General features: G+C 36.0%; 1 protein-coding gene across 9 annotated transcripts in view; it reads right to left on the bottom strand.

The window, feature by feature from the left end:
* LOC136347076 (forkhead box protein P1-like) overlaps positions 1 to 20,893 on the bottom strand; it is a 167,315-nt gene that overhangs the window by 99,882 nt on the left and 46,540 nt on the right. The window contains exon 1 of one of the 9 annotated variants that reach the window (XM_066296733.1): positions 9,141 to 9,612. The exons of the other annotated variants lie outside the window; for them this stretch is intronic. The gene's annotated coding sequence lies outside the window, so the exon portion shown is untranslated. Of the gene's footprint in view, positions 1 to 9,140; positions 9,613 to 20,893 lie in introns of those variants that run through there. 9 annotated transcript variants of the gene reach the window in all.

The raw sequence follows: 20,893 nt of genomic DNA, 5'->3' as shown, positions 1-20,893 counted from the left end.
CCTTAATTGTTGAAACTATTAAATATAAACAAGTGACGTAACGACGTCGCCCCTTAAGTGGGCAAGCGCAATCTTGACAGAGACAATTAATTGCAGTAAATTAAAAATGAAATGCTTATAAAGTGAGGATTCCGAGTTGTGTATATTTATCCAAGAATTTGTGTATGTATTAAAAGAAAATTTGTATGTCAGTTAAATGGGTACATAAAGCGGCACAACCGATAACGCCCATACAAAGAACACGTAAACAAAAAATATATATAATTTATTACATCAGTTATATTTTTCGAAAAATTCCTGCGGTTTATTTGCCTCTTTCCATCAAATAGTTTGCTAATTTCCTGAAAAACCGTTATTGTAGAAAGTATGAAGCAAAACAGATTTGTTTAGAACTGACTCCGTCTGGATGTGCGTGTATCGATTGAAATAAAGTAAATATTAGGATTACGTCATTTGCGAGGAGTACTAAACTCTTAACCGTAAATTTCGACGTACACGGCACTGGTTTTCCATAATCAGGTTCCGAATAAGATGCCAAATAAAACGCCATTATGCAACTTTGTTTACAAAACTATTTTCTCTTAATCCTGTTTACTGACAATTTTCGAGGCAACGCGAAAATTTATCTCTCTAACGCAAAATCGATACAGGGCGGCCCCCTTAATTGTGTTCATTAAAAACTCTTCGAATAAGAAAAAATGGCATAACCGCGTGCCGATAGCCCCTACGGCTATATTTTGTTTTTATTCCCTCTTACCAGGGATTAAACCTCCCCTATTAACTTTCAAATTGCTACTTTCCACTTTCCTGTAATTTCCAAACGGGGAAGTTACGTTTTGAGGAGGTCGGAAATATTTTTTCATGTATATACGTACTACCTACGAGCGACAAGGTATAAAGACAAATTGTTGGTGAGGAAAATGCCTCCATCGAAGGAAATTTATCATCCTTTATAGGGTTCCTTGTGTAGGACGCTAAAATACCGCTTTGGGAGCTTAAACACTTTACTGATAGCACCCCTAATATGTTCTTTTAATTTGTTTTATCGTAGAGAGTCCCAGAAGTTTGGCAATAGGTGATTTTGAAACAAAATAGCGGATCACTGACCGTGAATCATTTTGCTTTTAAATTAAATTAAGTTGAAAGTTCACACGAACTCTATAAACTTCAGAATGCACAAATGATGCTACGCAATAAACATTTTTTGTATATATAGAGATAGAGAGAATGGAGCAAAACTAACATGAGAAAAAAGGGCCTGACATAGGACTCTGTGAGACCCAAACCGAGTCTTACGAGCGGTGATCAAAAAGTTTCAGGAATTGAGTTACGGGGCAACGTCGCAACGAAGCGCAGTACAACAGGCAACATCGGTTAGCCTTTTTCCCAATTCTGATTTTTTTTCGTTTCCGCGAAGTTGCAGGTGATTTTGTAGAACGAGTTCTGCATGTATAGCGATTTTTCAGTATTTAATAAGATCAATTTAAATGAATTGGAGAATGCGTGTTTTTAATATTTTATTAACATAACAATTTTTTTCAATAAAGCTGTGGCGAACTGGGAATTGGGTGTTGCACCACGACAATGCACCAGTTTCTAAGTTGCTCATTTGCTATTTCTGCGCGCATAAATGGCATGACTGTGATCTACCTACTCACCAGACCTGGCCCCTGCGGACTTTATCTTGTTTACCACACTCAAAAAACTTGTGAAAGGGCAGCGGTTTGGTTCGGTTGAAGATATTAAAGAAAAATTGCTCGAAGGGTTGAACACCATTCCACAAGAACAGTTCTCAGAATTTTTTCAGCAGTGGAAACGACGTTGGTAGAAGTGTATTTGTTACCAAAGCGAGTACTTCGAAAGAGACAACGTGGAACATTTTTAGTGTTTTTAAATAAAGTTTTTAAGCATTCGTCCTGAAACTTTTTGATCCTCCTTCGTATGTATGTAGCCTCCCAGTCTTGCATATTCAGACCGGTACTGAGTCAGTTTCGTTTAGTGATGGACGTGGTGCAGTTTGAAAAGTTGTTCCTTTCATAACTTTGGGCTCAGCTCGAATTGGGGCTCGGTGTTGTTCTCAATCTCTATCTCAAAGCTCCAATGTAGACCGTAAACTTTAATTTGATCAAAAGGAACTGCGTACTATTTGTTTTTTGCCTGTTTTACAACTAAAGCTTTCATGCCGTTTATTGGGAGCCGAGTCAGAAAGGCAGAAAATGGATGCATTCGAGCTATTTACTGAAAGAGGACAGGAAGTGGTACTTTTCTTGTTGAGACTGATTGTCTCCGCTTCAATGTTCTCGATAAGTCGTCCGGGCAGGACGTGCAGGGGCGAGGGTTAGATTCGAAAAAGAAAAATACGTAAGAAATTAACCTGCATGTCTTGGTCGCTGTTGTAAAAACACTTTATCTTACAGGTGAGATAAAGCAGATATTTATTACTTTCTGTACGCGAACGAGTATCATATAATACGCTTTACTGTACGGTAGCAGAAAAAATATATACAAAATCACGTTATAATACCATTTGCGTCAAAATGACTTCTATAACTATTTATTTTTTGATTAATTTTTTCCCTTCGATTTCCCTATAGATCACATGGCAGTTTAGTTAAGTAAATACCCGAAATGAACAAGTTTTCTTAAAGGTCTTTTTACTTAATAAGGATGTGTAGATTAAACCTCCTAAAAGCGTATTGACAAAAACTGTAAACTTACAATCTGTCATCATATGACGGACTATAAACAAAATGAAAACCTTGAACTCGTTTTTCGTAATTTGAAAAAAAAATTATTCCAGTCAAGAATGGAATTTGCGACATCTTCCATTTACAATAGGGATTTGGCACACCAAGATCGAGACCGAGATAGTCTCAGACTTTGTCTCAAAATACAGATTGCAGTCTCGGTCCCGGCATCGGATGTATTCAGTATACTAAGTTTCATATGAAATACACCACCGGGCAACAATTAATTTTTGTAATTTTGGCAAAATAATGCTTGGAAATGCCGGCCTGGCCTGAACGGTAACCGGACTTATCACCCATGGAACATATTTGGGACATGATGAATCGTCCTTTTCGAAGTTTACCGAGGCATCGAAGCAATTTAGATGACTTATGACACCACTTTGAGGTAGCATGGAATGAAATATCCCAGAAGGACATTGATCATTTGTTGTAAAGCATGCCGCAATGAGTGCACGCTTGAATTGCTGTACGAGTCGATGTCACTCATTATTGACTTTTTAATTAACAAATATTGTTTTTTTAGCGATCATTTGACGCTTTAGTATCGAGCATTATTTTACCAAAATTGCAAGACTTAATTATTATTATTACTGGGTGATGCGTTTCAGTAGAAAGCGAGTGTAGTGGCGAGAGTTTCCACACACAAGAGTGACGATTTTCAAGTTACGATTTTCCATTGCCAAGAATGCCAAAACTCAAACGAGGGTCGTTATTGGTAAACTGTTACAGTTCCATGCCTAAAGTAATTTTCATGTGAAATAAAAAATATTGTTGCTTTTCGATTTTAAATTATTTACGAAATTACTGTTTGTTAACAAATTCACGTATGCCGAACAAGTGTACTGCAATTAATCAGTTTTCATTAAAAAAAATCACACCCCCTTACCGTCGCCCCCGCTCCAGCCCCGCATTGACTGACTAAAATTTTGCTTTGCATTCCTTTCATGTATTCCTTCGGCTGGAATTAGGTAATAAATGTAACATTTAAATGTTGCTTACTAATGTAAATTACCGATAGTGAATAAATTGATAATAAAATTTCCCAATTATCTGTCTTCTGTCGATTGCAGCGATCTCGTCCGTGATCAGTTAAAAAACTAAGCGAATAGGGCGAACAGTGTTAAAGTTTTTTGCTGGAAAGGATGAATGGTTTAGTATGTTATTTGAAATTTTTAGTAAATATAATTTATTTTGATGTTGCTTTTACAGTTTAGTATCCATTACTGTTCTCAGCTATTAACGTTGGTTATGCAAAGCAATCAACGGATTTACCCACGAATTATTATTAGAAAACTGTAGATTTCATGACCTCCATTATCTCATTTCTATTATCATAGACATAAGGAGAAACCACTATTCTTGTGACTTGTCTCACATAAAAGACGTTGAAAATGTACAGCGGAACTTATAAACCGAATAGAGCCGAAGTCTCAACTATCTTACACTTGTAGGTAGACGTAAACTATTCCTTATTTCGTGCTATATTGCGTGTCGTGACGTTACCATCGATATTATTAAATAATATGTGCGGTTTAAATAAACAAATATCCTTATAAAGATGTAATTTGAGTTGTTATCGATTTCAATAATACATTAAGAACGACGGCTTTTTTAACTCGTGCAAATATGATTCTGTATGTTACGTTGGTTATAGTCTGACATAACACCCGTTACCTGAGCATTACTCCGGTTATTAGACCAAATTAATTTTGTTGAAAAAAAGTTGTTAAATAATTCTTGAGCTCAGTCATATGTATGTACACAAAATATGGTATACTATGTATAATCATTGCCTTTTCGAGCTAATATATGTATTTTAAAATAATTTAATTACTTTTTTATATCCTTTTCGCACCTGGGGTATTACGCTGTTCAAATTCATTTTTACGCACCGAAACCAGTTCTGGCATCACAGCACCGCATATGTCCCTTAAGACACCTTAGAACTCACCGCTGTAACTTTTACGCATGCTCGCTGACACTATTGAGGTTAGATTACTTAAGTGTTTTGCTTGTATTTCCGCGACGTGCGGCTGCGTAGTGACTTCGAATCGAAAACAAATTTAGTAGGCAGATTTTTATGACTCAAATGACTCAAAATTGCCAACAGTAACGGCTCAAAACTGGACAATGCGTTGCGCTTTCTAGTTTTGCGGGAAAAAAACTCACTAGAACGGGGATTTCTCAACGCATCACTAGAGACGCGTTAGGTCTTTGCGATTGCAACTTTTCGAGGTAAAAAAAATCTTATTTTTCGAATGTTTGATGCAGAAAGAGCTGCGATATATCGTTTGATACTTTGAACGTTGACAATTCACATGTTACCGTAGCCGTTGCTTTTTTTGTTAAATTGAAATAAGACCGACATTTGAGCCTTTATGCAAATGTATCTCATCGTAATAGGCTCGATTGAATTTTGTTATTCTTGGCCACTTCGGCTCAGATCTAATAGGCTCGATAAGCAAATATCAGTCAGCATTGCTTATTACCCTTCTTAATGGTAAGAGTCTTTCAGATTAGTCTAGTTTTGTCGTACGTTGTAATTAGGAGTTTATAATAAATCGTTTAGTTTTTCGTATCGACGGGGGTTTAATTAACTTTTTTTTTTAAACAAAAATGACGAAGAAAAGGCTCAAGATAAGAGTATCGACTGGCACGTAATACTGCAGATAATTAGTAAAGACCCTGCGTGTGCGCGCGCCGATTGAATGTAGTTCTACCCCGAATAAGTCAATTTGCAGGAACTTGGGACTGCAGATGTGTATTTTACAAAATACATTTACGATATGTGCGATACGTCTAGGATAAAGAGCAAAGTACTGTCCAGTACATTTCTGACGGTAATTCTCGAAATCGCTATTTCCTAATGTGACCACGATTTTGGACCGACTTTGGAATGTTCCATCCATTCTGAACATCCAACATGAACATCATAGAAATAAACAAATGAAAGCGGTCCGAATGGATGTGGAAATTATTCCGTCTCACGGAAAAGTACACATAAGACAATATGTTAGCGGAAAACCTAACTTAGTGAATTTAATGAATTTCGTGACATCAATTCCAAGAAGTTGTCTATTAGATTTTCAGTATCATCATCATTTCACATCTCTGAAATTAGTTTTTATTTCGACACCTGAAAAAAATCAATGTGGGCGGTCGAATTATTTAGAAGCTTACTAATACACTGCCGACAGATGTATCTGTTTGCAAAAAACAGTGATTTTACATGAATTGATTTAATCGACGCCTATTTCCAGACAGACCTACTTGGTTGGTACAATAATGGCTGAGCGAATTGAAAATAATGCAGCTTTGTCTAAAGATATAAGTAAGTCGTAGAGATTAGTAACGTAGCCCACTTTACGTATTAGTACAAGATCGAATGACTGTTTTGGTTCGATGGTTTGACTCCGGACCTGTGCACTTTGCAAGTTTAAAATGTGATGTGGATCCAGGAGGTACATGTACCAGATGGCCAAAGACTGATACTGAAATATAGCATTACATTAACATAACATAACATATAAGCAAAGTACATCCAATAGTCTACTGTAGTGGCCGCGGACAATGCCAATACATGTATGTAGGTAGAGTAGACCTTTTTTTAGATGAGATCACTGGGAAATATTCAATGAGTGCAAAATCCAGCATATGGACCATTCATACTATTTTCCATTTTTTCTCTGCAGTTACTGCTTTCTGGCTCGGATATACGAAACGTGGTAACTTGACAATTATTGCCAAAAGAGATGGTACAAACTATCTAGATTTAAAAATATGCATAGCGGAATCGCTGGTTTTTCCTGGATATGAGGAGTCCCGGAACCTAAACCTAATCTGAACTAACCAACGTAACACTTAAAAAAAATAGAAAATATTACATTATTTCTCAACATAGTCTTCTTTGAAATTGACACACTTGTCCCAGCCAGTGATGATCTATGGGTTCTATAACCTATTTATAGTAAGAAGCTTCGGATGTTTCAAAATAGGCATCAACCTCTGATTTCACCTCTTGCCATCGAGTCATTTTTCCAAATTTTTAATTACGAAATGATCTGAGGGAGCTAAATCTGGCAAATAAGACAGATGAAGAATTCGATTGGTTTTAACCATCGCTATGACGGCAGTACGAACTGGTGCGTGGTGTGTGACGAAACAAGACATTTTTTGCGCCAAATGCGGTCGCTTTTTCCCAATTTCTTCTTTCAAACGCCGCAATATATTCGTATAACATTTCCCGTTCATCGTTTTTTTCTTTACGGAGATAATAGATAAAAATTATCCCACGTGCATTCCAAAAAACTGACGTCATCACCTTTTCTGCAGATGGAAAGGTTTTCGCCTTTTTGGGGGCCGCTTCTCTCCTTTCATCGTTACGACTGCTTTTTCGTCAAAGGTGCGAAATGACGGACCCAGATTTCATCGACGGTTATGAACCGACTCAAAAACTCGGTTTTATGGTTGCGAAACTTCACCAAACACGCCCGCGAAAAATACTCACGGCGTGTCCAGCTTGCTCACAGTTCCTCACATTCAACCGTTCGGTCAAAATGAAGTTTCCAATATTTTTTGATATGCCCTACCTGCTAACTCGCGCAACTTTAACCGACGATCTTTCAATACAGCTTTATGGATTTTCACCACAATATCTGGAGTGGTCAGATCTGGAGTGTCCCTGGGTCGAACACTGCAGAGTTCGTCTTGGCAGCTCGTATGATCGCGTTTAAACTTTGCCATCCAATATTTTAGAGTTGTTAATGAAGGACTGGATTTCCCCGGAGTAGCATCTAACTCCGCTTTCGTGTTAAATGGACCAAGACCTTTTAAATGAAAGTATTGAATCACGTATCGATGGCCAATTTTTTTCACGTTCACAAAGTCTCTCAAAGCGACTAAAAACAGCTCCAAAACAAACACAAATCAACGTTGCGCCCTTAATCATTGGACACAGGTTTGTTAAGGTTAGGCCCTTGTAATATAACTAAATTTTTAACAAAAAATCGCCATCTGTGCGTCGAGTTGGATACTTCTGGGACCACCCTCGTACAACCAAATTAGAGATTTGAAGTGAAGATGGACGATTTTGTAAACAGAGTTCAACCTTTATTAGATAGAAACTTTGCTAGGCAAAGCAATAATCATATACCAACTTTTGTGAAACGAGCCAAAATCAAGGTCAACATATATGTACTTAGATACAGTGGGTGTGGATAACTTACCTTTCCCAAATGTTTGTCCTGTAAGGGTCAATTATGTAATACAGTGGAGAGAAACTATTTTGTTTTACTTCACGAATAAATTGTGTTTGAATACTGAGAGTGTAAAATCTCAAGGTACCATCAATGGTATATATAGTTTTCCGTACCAAACTTCATGTTTTGGTTTGTTTTCAGTTTTATGTCGGTTTTGGTACCCGAACCATTTTAACAAGAATGGCCCATAAGCGAGCATATGTTTTTCAGTTCAAAACATCAAAATACGGATCCGCCCTTTTTAATTAACAAGGCAGCGTATTCCAATAACGAAGAGTTCGCGACTTCATGTTTAAATGGAGAATAATCTTATTTTAACTTACGGGATTCTCGGACACTCCGTGTAAAAACGTGAAATTTGAAAAATATAAAATAATCTTAGTGAAATTGCAAAGTAGGAATTTGCAAAAAAATCTGGATTGCTCTTAGCGTGCCGATTGCAGTCATTAATTAAAGAGAGAAGTGCAACGAAGCCGGGAACAAATGGACATAAATTGAGCTAAACAAAATGATTGAAAAATTAAGTGAAAATAAGGAAATATACTGATTTTGATGTGACTTTTTAACGAACACCAAAACTGTTTTTAAATCCATTATATTTTTTAAGGCATGGAGAACGTTTGCGGGTTCTTTTGGCAACTAAATGGAAAAAACGTCTTTAGATTTTCCTTTTAAATATGCTGCAACAAAGAGTACATAAGCTATGTTAAACCCGCATCTGAATGCGTACGTAAACTGCCTTTGCCCACCAGGTCTTGAGTTAGCGCCCAAACTTCGCATTCTCACTGCGCGTCCCCGCCATTTCATGTTGGACTTAAGTATTGACCTTGTTTTTTCCATCAAAAAACACAATCAAAACCATTTACATTCAAATTGACCCCGCATAACATTATGTAGAAATAATTTAAACCATCCCCCATTGCCTCGGGGGTGTCGGCGTGCTTCTCGACTTCAAGTCGCCAATGTAACTCCAAAGCGATAAGAAATATTTCGATAATATTCGATTAAAGGTTGCCGTATCGATTGCAGGTTACATGCGTTTGGCAATAAACAGGTAAACAATTTATAATTGAACGAGTTGCTATCGCTCGAATCTTAACGTGCGTTATTTGAATGGAGCAGGAATACTCACTGCCAGCGTCACCTATTTAACATCACTGTAGTGCAATGACTCCTCAAAAAAAAAAAAAAAAAAAAACTGGTCAAAAACACACGTCAACAGCTGTCAAGAAATGTGTATCACTTGTCACTCGCGTGGGCCGATGTAACAATCGCAGAACTTCGCGGTCAAAAAGAGCGGGCTTTTCAAAGAGTGAGGTTAAGACAGCAGAGGTACTGCCGCCGTAAATCTCGCGACCACGTCAGTACTATTAATGGTACTATCGCATCGTATTGCCCAAGCTCGACGGACCGCGTATTTCGAACTGAGAGCAGTTCGTACACACTCACACACGTTTGTGCGGCACACATAATGTGCTGTGTTGTTTACTGTTTACTTGTCTGCCGCTCGCCTCGCCCGTATGAGAGATGTTGTTTACCCAGTTATATTTAGAGTTAGAGAAATGCAAAAGCAAACCAACTACACCTGCCCCGTCGGCTGGATATCATCCCGCAGGAGCGTATTTGTCCATAATCCTCAACGGTCGCTTTAGCCCCTCGATTCAATCAAGCAGAACCGGACTCAAAACGTTGATCACCTCACCTGGCGAGTCGAAACAGTACTAGTTTTGATGCGAAACTGTTGAGGGTGAAATGTTGCAACAATTCGAATGAGTTTCCAGAAATTTCGGCCGTATCCATCCTGGAATGTTTTAATCAAGGCCAGGAGTAGGAGAAATCGCGACTTTTTAATTAAAGTCTGGTTTAAGTTGGACCTAAGTCCATGTACGAGTATATTGAGAACTATAATAGTTAGAAACATGGTCGAATGGCGAAATTTCAAGGAATTTAGTAAAATATTTTCCTTTTTGAGTAATTTTCAAAAATCAAGAACTTAATTTTCCGAAAAAGCACTGTAGATTTTTGCATGCGAAAGATTTTGCAACCGTGGGGGAAAATTGTTAAAGCGGCTTCTTCTGAACTATCCACGTTTTTGTGACGTTTCCGTTCTGAGATACCATAATGGAATTTTTATTTGCCTGTGACTGTCATACTGTTTTTCCATACAATTTGGATGGATTGTTATTCCCTTCTAATGATCTCAAAGAACACATTTAGATTTGACGTCAAAAAACAACAAAGATTTGTTTTTTAAAGATAATCATGACCTAGGCGGCCTTAACTGTACAAAACGGAAGCCTTTGTGACGACAAATAGCAACCTACAACTATTAGGTCTACCGGAAAGTTCTGTCTGTTTGTGAAGAAGAAGAAAATTATGCAGTTTTTGGTCCATCTAACAATGTTTACGTGATGGCAATTTGTAAATCCCATTTTTGAAGAACGCCCTGTCTTCGGAGACGAAAAACTCAAGAAGTGCTGTTTGGACATCTTCGTTTTTGAACTATTTTCCCGCTAAAATATTTTGCAAAAAGAGGAACAAGTGAAAAATCAGAGGGGGCAAAGTCTGGGGAGTATGGTGGATGCGAGAGAATTACCCACCCTAGCTCTGCGATTTTTTGGCGAGCCGCCATGGCTGCATGTGGTCTGGCATTGTCGCGATTCAATAAGATTTGCTTCCTGTTGAACATCTCCATCATCCATCTTTTCTTGGAGTGTCTTTTTTAACTCATCCATTTGCCAATAGCATTTCTTCGAATTGAGCTTTTCGTCGGGTTTCAAAAGCTCCTAATGGATTGGTCCTTGGATGTCCCACCATATACACATCATTCTCTTTTTAAGGCTTAATTCAGATTTAGAAGTGGAGGGGGAAACTTTCCAGTACGCTCTTTCCCTTACAATGTTTTCACACGTAGTCCACCTTTCGTCACCAGTTATCGTACGGTCCAAGAAAGGTTCACTTCTCTTCCGAGCAAGCAGAGATGCGCATGCGACGATCCGGCCATGCAAATTTTTTTCACTTAACTCATGAGGCACCCATCTGGAACATTTATAGACTGATCCTGGCTTCCGAATGTGGTCCGAAATGGTTTGTTGAGCTGAGTTAAGTTTTTTCGCGATCTCTGATGTTAGAAAAGGATCTTTGCGTATATCACAATATCGTCATCAATCAGAGATGGCCGCCCAGAGCGTGCCTCATCACTAAGATCGAAATCACCTGCTTCAAATTTTTCGAACCGTCTCTTACGTGTTTTTTCTGAAACAGCATCTCCTCCACAAACTTTAACCAAGTTTCGACATGCTTCAGAGGCATTTTTACCCTGTTGGAGTTGGTACAACATGCAGTGGCTCAAATGAACTTCATTAGTACCCACGTTTTCGCGATCGCGTCTAGCTTAAAAATGACATGAGCTATGTTCTCTGTAGTTTATTTCGAAGGAAACATGTATGTACTTGCAGTTATAAAGAAACTCGACCATATACGGCTTAAAAGAGTATGCGCATACGTGTTTAAACTTGAAACGAAATTACCGGACAGAACTTTCCGGTAGACCTAACATTAACCAGGTAATTCATTAATCAAGTAATTATATGAGTAAAGTTATTCCAATAATTGCTATAAAATTAATATGGCCCTAACTACACTTTTCTACGGGGCCTGCACTTCTAATTCTACGTTTTTACCTACGTTTATTTATGCTCATTTGTATGAATACAGTTTAGATATTTTTCAAATGCGGTGTTTAGTGTTTCCACTACGTTCCTTAAAATATCTCGTTCTCTCTCTTCGAACTGTTGTACGGTTACACGAGGCTCAAACTCATCCACCTCATTTTTTACATATTTCAAAAAATAAAATTCGAGCGATGTAATGCCTGGGGACTGAACTGGAAATTTATTGGGCCGCTGTTTGAATTCTCTTTATTATTAAACACTTGTCTTAATTAATTTTACACTTCGGAAATATTCTCTACAGGGCACCCGTCCTATTGGGACCATATCGCATTACTGATTTGTTACGAGCAATTATAGCTCCAACAGTCGGAGGTCGGTGATTTTGTCCTTCCAAGTAAGATCCAGTTATATTGCCCGGTTAACATATAAGTGTAAATGAAAGATCCTATAAGTCGATTATCTAAAAATTTATAGTATTATTTATAGCATTTAACTTTGTTATTATCAGTGTTGTGCGGTCTGTGATTAACCTACGTTACATGCTACTCCATACATTAAATCGAAATCTTTCTTGTAGCCTACATTGGGTCACTTAGTGAGGAATCTCACGGGCTCAAAAACGTCGATTGTGCTTGTTAAATACCCTGTAGTTGCTGGAAAGTATCTCATCTGTCAAAATAATATTTTTGCTGAAATTGCATATTTTTTTCCATTGATTAAAACGCCAAATTTCAAATTTTAAACGCCTAAAATAGTCTGCTTGTTGTAATCCCTGAACAACAGTTGACTTATACGAACGATATACATATATTTATATATATGTATATTTATTATATGTTTTTTAATGGGGACTCTTTGAATTGTCATTATTTGAACTATTAATTCGCTTATAGCGACTCTCGTCAACGTCGACGGATTCGCATTAAATGCTCTTTAATCCTATTATTACGGACCTGATAATTTGATAATGTTTGGGCCGTGTTTCTTCAAAACATCCATAATTTCTTCAGGTTTATTACAAGCTTCTCGAATAATCTTGTACTGGGTTGTGGCCTTTTAGGATAAAGTTGCAAATAATTCGCAGAGGCATGATATTCATTCCTATTACATTTAATATATTATTAAACAATATCGAATATTGCTTTGCTGGTGTATCGCACGGCTATTTTTGCACAGTTTATCAAAAACTGAGAGAAATTGGAACTAACTCCGACAGGTATGTAATTGTGTTATTAATAGTTATTGTGCTTATAGATAACACCAGTCATTTGGTATTGCAAATACCGCCGAGAGATAACTTGAAAAACATTCATTTTGTCATTTTTTGACATAAACCTGAATGTTCTTGCAGGGTGTAACACCTTATAGGGAAGGAACAAAAAGCACTCTACACGTGAGTTAAAAAAAAAAAATCTCAGAACCAACACGTCGTAACTCATAATTGAATACGTACGTGAAGGACTCCCAAAAAACTGCTCTAACTCGTAATATTTTTACGAGCCGAACAAATATTCTGAATTTATGAATTTATAATACTTTTTGAAAAATAAAAGTTTTCAGTTTTTTGAAAATAGCTAAAAAAAATCGTTCTCAAAACACCCTCAAAGTGGCCATTAAATTTCTTTCAAAAGTTTCCTATTTAACCATCAGTCTAGCTCTTACAGTTCTCGGGATATACAACGTATGCATAATAGAGCGTTTGTAAAAAGTATTGCAAAACATGTATATAACTTTTGATAAACTCGATATTAAAAAAATATTTGACAACATACAATTTTATTTTAAAAAAATATATTTAATGCGTTATTTTCGATTTTCCAAATTTTCGCTCCTATCCAGGTACCACTACCAACTTATTATTTTCAAACGGAAATGTACTCGTTGTAGTGTATGAACACAGAAAATAAGAAATATTAAGACTAACCTATTAACAGAAGTGTAGTTGGTTGGATTAATAAAAAGCTTCAATAAATTGGAAGAGTGAAAGCTGCGCCAAAATGGAGAAGGCAGCAGCTAGTGGGGATGAGGAACTAAATATTCTTTTATTCGTCGATGAAAACCCTATACAGTTTACCATCAAACTTATCGATGAATCTGGTGTATTTGCAAAATCATTAAAAAATCTTTTCAAACAAGAAATATTTCATTACAGGATGGAAATTTACGAATTAAAGCAAGAAAAAGGCATTCGAGATAACAGGTTCTTTTTTAGAATTTTATTTTCGGATGAAGTAACGTTTTGTTTCAATGAATCTATTCATCGACACCATTGACGCTATTGTTCTAAGCATAATCCTCATTGGACGCAGATTCTTCATACACAACATCCACAAAAACTTAATGTATAGATGGGCGTAATTGGCCACCACTTCGTCGGTCTACTTTTCACAGAGGGAAACTTAAACAACGCAGCATACTCGCACTTGTTGCAAAACGAAGTAGTTCCATCAATCGCCGCAATTTTTACTTGACAAAATGGGAAACGAGTGGCTAATAATGTTTGGTTCCAACGAGATGGTACACCATCGCATTATGCTATGCCTGCTAGAGAGTATCTTCATGAGATGGATCGGCAGAAGATCTGCAATCGAATGGACGTCACGATCTCTAGATCTAACGTCCCTCGATTTTTTTATGGGACCACTTAAAAGGTTCCGTTTACAAAAATTAAACGTAAAATTGAGATGATTTACATCTTAAAATTTAAACATAATTAAGTAACGGAAGCTACACTGGATAATTGCATAAGAGTTCGAGGAATGATTGAGCCATTGCCAAGTTGTTACTGGATCCGAATTGGAGCATTCATTATAGAAATTTTAATTTCGTATTGTGTAATAGTGAGTTACTTTATTTTGCATGTAATATTTTTATTTTTTAAAGAAACTGTAGATCCAATTTTACTTTTGAGTATACCCTCGTATCTCTTAGTGAATTATATTTCGTTTGATATACTACACAATGGGTACCTTTTCGTTTGAAAATAAAATTATACGCGTATAAGCGTTTAAAAAACATATGAGGTTTTTGAGAGTTATAAAAGTGTTACAATACTGCTTTACAAGCGCTGTATAGTAACTAACTCTCAGTTCCAAAATTCCAGACGCTGTGTGAGAATATGTAGAAACACAATTTGGAGCGCACTGCGTGAAAAACACCTCCAGTCTTCAGGAAAACGTATTGCATGAGTTTTTTTTCCTGTCACTTATGTCTCATATTTGACCTTTTGAGGCCCAAATTTGTAGTGAAAACAAGACATCAAATCTGTCCCACGTGAAGCCATGTTATTAACTACGTCACCGAACATCGGCTCGGGCAAAGCACAGATATCCCGTCGAAGAACGGGAAGCTCCTGAATCTTTCAACATCAATGATTTTTGGGGTAAGTGTACTTCCGGAGCACTGGGGTTTGTGGTAAAATAAGGACAATCAAAAAATAAGGACGTGCTGGACGCGTTTCCAGCGCAAGCGTAAAAAAGGGTAAATATAGTTATCTATAATTTGAGAAACTTTCATATGAGGCAACAAAAACAGGCATCCTAATAATGTGATTTTCAGCATAGGATCAGCGACAAGAGAAAAAAATCAACACCTTAGAACCATATTGCAATCGGTAAATAAAGGGAAAACGTCAGGGAAAATCCTCGTTTAATTATCGCTCAAGAACTGTGAAACTAGTTAAGAGGGCCAATCCTAGACTTTTGGGCCTGCAAATAATAAACATTAAGCTCCCCTGTGTTAGATTTTCCGCGTAAATTCCTCGAAAAAGCATAGAGAGCACGAACCTAAATCGCAAACGTCACTTTACTCACAAATAACGTCACATAATTTAATTTAAATGGCAAATTTTAATGAAACCATACGAGAAAAAAAATCTGACATGTTTCTCTAATTTTTTTATTAATTATTTAATTTTCTTTTCGAGACATTTCTTTGTTTACCATTCTGCCATCATTTACTTCCACCATACCACGACCCCAATCAGTTACGTACCAATAAGTGGTTTATCATTTCCAGATCCACGGAAATCGTGCAATCAGACCAGAGCATTGGAAAATTTCTTTCTTTAATTGAAATATCTTCTTTGTAAATTTAGCAGGATATAATCATGGTGACCGTAATTGAAGTGTCACACAGCGATTGGCGACTTACAGTTCGTAAGACGTGGCCGTTTTAGTACTTGCAGGTTAGAAAGTGTTTATTTACCTCGGATCTCAACTTGGCTGCCCCTATATTTGACCTCAATCATGCTGTGAGCAAAATTTATTCCCGTTAGGAACGGTCGTGCTGGTTAATTTAGATTAGACTGCACAGGTGAGGCTTTGCGAAACTAAGTTGGCCACTTATTTTAATTTTTATCGGAAGCTCATAGTTTCAACTTTTTAAGCGAAACCAGTTTTAAAATCAAACTAAAACTTTCGACTCAAAAATTTGAAAGTTCAAAGTCAAAATTTCGAAGGGTGAAGAGCTGACAATCTTGAATGTTAAAACCTCAAAATACTTAATTTTTTATGAGGGTCAGCGTTTCATCAGAAGAACTCAAAAAGTTGAAACATCAACAAAAAGGCTTCGTTTCTCGCTTAAAATTCGTGGTAACTATGGAAATCACATATGGGCACCTAATGGCGAATTCGAGCAACCCGCACCAGTGCGCACTGAGCGGGGCAATAATTTTAACATCTAACATATTAGAGATATGCAAATATCATTCGCCGGCCATTTTGCATATATCTCTTGCAGTCCTGAGAGCGTGCTGCGACGAAGGCTAAATTGTCCAATCATTTACCAGCACTATTATGGGAAAATGAAGGTATTACCAAGAAGGAAAAATAAGTTAATAAAATCAAACTTTTCTGGACATAAACTCGATTTTATGTTATTAAGTTACGAGAAATTTCCGGTAGTTCAGAGAAAGCAATTACACATGTCATTTATTTTCAGAAATATTGGAAAATGATCATTTTGAGTCTGGTAAATCATTTTGAAATTGTCATGTGGCTGCAATGCCAAATTGAAGATTGCCAAAATGTCATTGAGAAAGTTGCCGTTCATCAATCTAGAAAACGGACATTTTTGAAATTAATGGTTTTCGTTCAAATTGAAATGCTAATAATATATTGTACTGATAATTAGTATGTTGAGCCATTTTGAAATTTCAAAAATATGTATTTGAAAGAAGTAACGGCAGAGGCGTGCAGAATGCAATTTTGAATGAAACAATAATCAATGAGAAAAATGAAAATCAAATAAAATATTTAAATTTAAAAATTGCCGAATCCTAAGGACTGTGAGTCGCTAACGATTTAGTAAATAATAAATTTTTCAACATTTAAAAAAATATAGGGTGTAAGATTTAAAAAAACGTAAGTTTGCATTGCATCTTTTTTTTGCGCACCCTGTATAAATGACAATACCTTTGAAATGTGCCCTATAAGGTCGTACACATAAGTGTAAAAACAATTTTTCATCAAAACCATTAATAAAGCCGTAATCGTCCGAGGCGCTCTTATTGGACCGCCCTGTACATAGAAATAGTTCATTTAATTATAGCAAAAACAATGGCGTACCTAAAGTTTGATATAATAACTAGTAGGAAAAGACGAGTAAATATCAGATCTAATTTTTGAACCTTAAACCTTGTGGCACGTTAATGAGGACTTGTCTTTGTTCCGCTACTGATGGTATTTCCAAAATATCTAAATGTTTCGGTATAGCTAAACATTTATAACAAACTTAAACCTCTGACTTCAACGTTTGGTTTCACTTCGTGTAAGTAACGTTCGCCGCATGAGCGTGGGATTATGATATCTGTTGATAAAGGACAAATGAACATGCGTTTTTGATGTGGCCCCGCCATAACAAAAAGAGCAGTCCCGACACGTTTTGTTTATGTTAGAACTGTGACAATTCAGTTAGCTTCGTCGGTCTACTACAATCTCATTAGCATTAGATTTACGACATCGTACTTGGGACTAAACTTAATTTCCTTGATAGAAAATTGACTACCGTTGTCAGATACTGTACGGCTATAAAATGTCACAACCCCCCCCCCCTCCCTCTTTTAAGTTAAAAGAAATTCGAAAGCAGCATTAAATAGGAAAATAACGCTGTCTCTGATGTTTGTTCATTTTTTAAATATTGCTTACGTCAAGGTTAGCGCAAAATTGTCGATTTTTTAAATTCAAACATAGGTCAAGTGGCATCTCGAACTAAAGGTCTTTCAAAATCACATTCAATGGTGGATTATGAATCAAAATTTGTCGGTTAGTTTTTGAGAAAAAGACCTGAAATTCGGTGAAACATGCAAGTTAATTAAACAGTACGTAAATAGTGTAAAAACTTGTTTGTTGATAGGAAATTGGTTGGTTTTGCATTTTGTGCTCGCAAATATGTCTTTGGTAAAAACAGAACAAATTCATAAATAAAAATAACCAAAAACTGTGAGTGCAAAATCGAAAACAAACCGACTTCCAATCAACAAATGAGTTTTTTCATTACTTACGTACTATTTACCTGAGGTTCTATTAGAATTTTTACTAAATTTATAATTGTTTTCTGAAAAACTAATCGATTCATTTTGAACCGCAATACGCCATTGAATGTACCTTTGGAAAACCTTTTAATTCGAGATATCATTTGACTCATGATTCAATTTGAAAAATCGTCAATTTTGTGCCACCAGTGACTTCCCCAACATTAAAATAAACAAACAAACGTCAACAGTAAATATTTTTTGTTCCATGCTGCTTTTTGAATAAAAAAATTATTAAAAAGTTAACACGGGGGAAAGGGACAATTTTGAGTCGCATATCGCTTACCGTATATATGAGTTAGGTACGCATACGCATGTAAATTCATTTATAACGGTGTTTGTCAGATTTTCCATATTTGTTTATTTACTTTATGTAAACTAAGATAAAATGACAAATGGTTCAAGCTGGCTTGTTTGTTAGTTTTTTTTATCTTGACATCGTCAGGGCCACGAATTGCTTTGTTTACCTGTACGTACGTGCTTATCTTTTAAAATAGAATACAACATTATTATTTAATCCGAGTTTTAGCAACGTAATACTGATATAGCAAATAAATTGTTTATTGTCGTCCTGACGGTTTCAGAGTTGGAACAATGATACTGTGAAGCTGGGAGGACCCTATGAAGAACGATGTTGAAATTCTCCTCATTGACCTCGTCAATTGAAAGCTGTCATGATTGTGTGATGGTTCTAGAGCACTAAATTAATATTTAGGAATCTTCTCATATTACAGAGGTACTCGGTTAAAAAAAAAAAACTTTAGACCAGGCCTGTGAGGCGTACAACAAATTATCTATAAAATATTATCACTAGGTCAAGAAAATGGGAAAATTCCGGCATTACATCGCTGCTTTTTCAAAAAATCAAAAACGTTTTCTTAATTCTAGCTGTTTTTGTTAAAAAAAATGGTCTCTTAAATTTTTTTCGTAACATCGAGCGTTTTCAAACAACAAACGGATTAGTTAACATTGTGTGTTACAATAACGACCAAATTAGTTATAATAATACTTAATTTGTAGCAATTTATAACGGCCATTTAGACAAAAAAAAATTAAATATGTTGCTGAAAATGTCCTCCGTTAAGAAAACGTTTTTTATTTTTTGAAAAAGCAGCGGCGTAACATTTTCCACAAAAAATAATCAGGGTCGTGGCCTTGGGCGCGCCACTGCTTGCATTTAAAAATTCGTATTTCTCTTAAAAGGTCCGTTTCTACACCTAACTTACGCCCACCATGTTTGATAAAACTATTTAATGCAGGTCCGGACTTATTTAAAAAAATATAGCAAATTTTAACATCTTGTATTTCAGACAGAAAGCGAAAACGGACCTAGGTTCATATAAGCTTTTTTTCTAAAAATCACTCATAGAATTACTCCTTAAATTTATAACATACTATTCTGAAACACCCTGTATACTGCATACAAAAAGGTAGTAAATGCGCTGTATCAGAATAGTGGGTACGTGAAGGTTGGAAAAAATTTAAGAAAATCTGTACAGAGTGTCTGCTTTTTAGGGAATTCTTAAAAAATCTCTCTTAGAAATAAAAATATTGAAAAACGGTTTGCACAATACTGTGCTGCTTTCTCGAGAAATAAATCATGGTGTATTCAGTGTTTTCTTAGGGGTCTTTTCTTCTGTAACAAAGAGTGAAATCGAAATTGTTGTATTTTTGGGACCCTTTCTGCAACTTTTTAATGTAAAAGGACTTTGGAGTTTTGGTAACGAATTCTCCTAGATTTTTAAAGTAAGATTCAGCAGTAATATAAGTTGCCTCATTCATCTAACCATTTTTGAAAGACAGGCCAAACTTATATGTTTTTTAATGGAACACCTTGTATTGGTTTATTTTGTGGTATTCTCACGTTTGAAACGCTTTTCGGCAATATATGACACTATATGGGAAGCATTCAGAAATACACATAAAATGCAGACAAAACTATTAATCACTGATAATGCACCTATCTAAATAGATTACATACAAACGGGTATTATAATAAAATGTTCTATTTTATAGGAGTTGTTAAAAAATTCTACCAGTTGCTTCTAAACATAGTCTGCAGTATTTTCTGCTTTTCTTAAAGTATTTACTATTAACATAGTTTTTGACTATAGATGGCTAAGACATATATTGTCATGGCACGTCAAAAAATCATTTCTGTTTCAATATTATATTCATGATGTTGCATATATTTCTTAATCATCCTCAGTAGTGCCATATATTGCTGGAAAGCGCTTCAAAAGTGGGAAGACCACAGATTAAACAGATACGGGGTGTGCTGTTAAAAATAAATGTAAGTTTGGTTTATACCTGAAAAATTGTTAGATGAATAAGAAATCTTATATTGTCACTAAGTTCTACGTAAAAAAATCTACGAGGATCCGTTTTCAAAATTACACAGTTCCTTTAAATTAAAAAAAAGTCCCAAAATGCAACAATTTCAATTTCACTCTGCATTACAGGAACAAATTGGTCTATGATAAAATTGTTGACGTCATGTTTTATTTTTCGAAAAAGTAACGTAATAATGCGTAAACTATTTTTAAGTATCTTTATTTCTAAACGAGATTGCTCAAAAATCCTATCAAAAGTGACCCACCCAGGGCAAAGGAAGGGGTAAAAATCCTCGAACGTAGCAAACTGAGTTATACGCACATTTTGGTAAATAGACACGTTTTG

The sequence above is a fragment of the Euwallacea fornicatus genome, chromosome 26 (genome assembly GCF_040115645.1).
Source record: "Euwallacea fornicatus isolate EFF26 chromosome 26, ASM4011564v1, whole genome shotgun sequence".
NCBI lineage: Eukaryota > Metazoa > Arthropoda > Insecta > Coleoptera > Curculionidae > Euwallacea > Euwallacea fornicatus.
The sequence above is the reverse complement of the archived record's forward strand: the minus strand, read 5'-3'. Positions and strand labels throughout refer to the sequence as shown.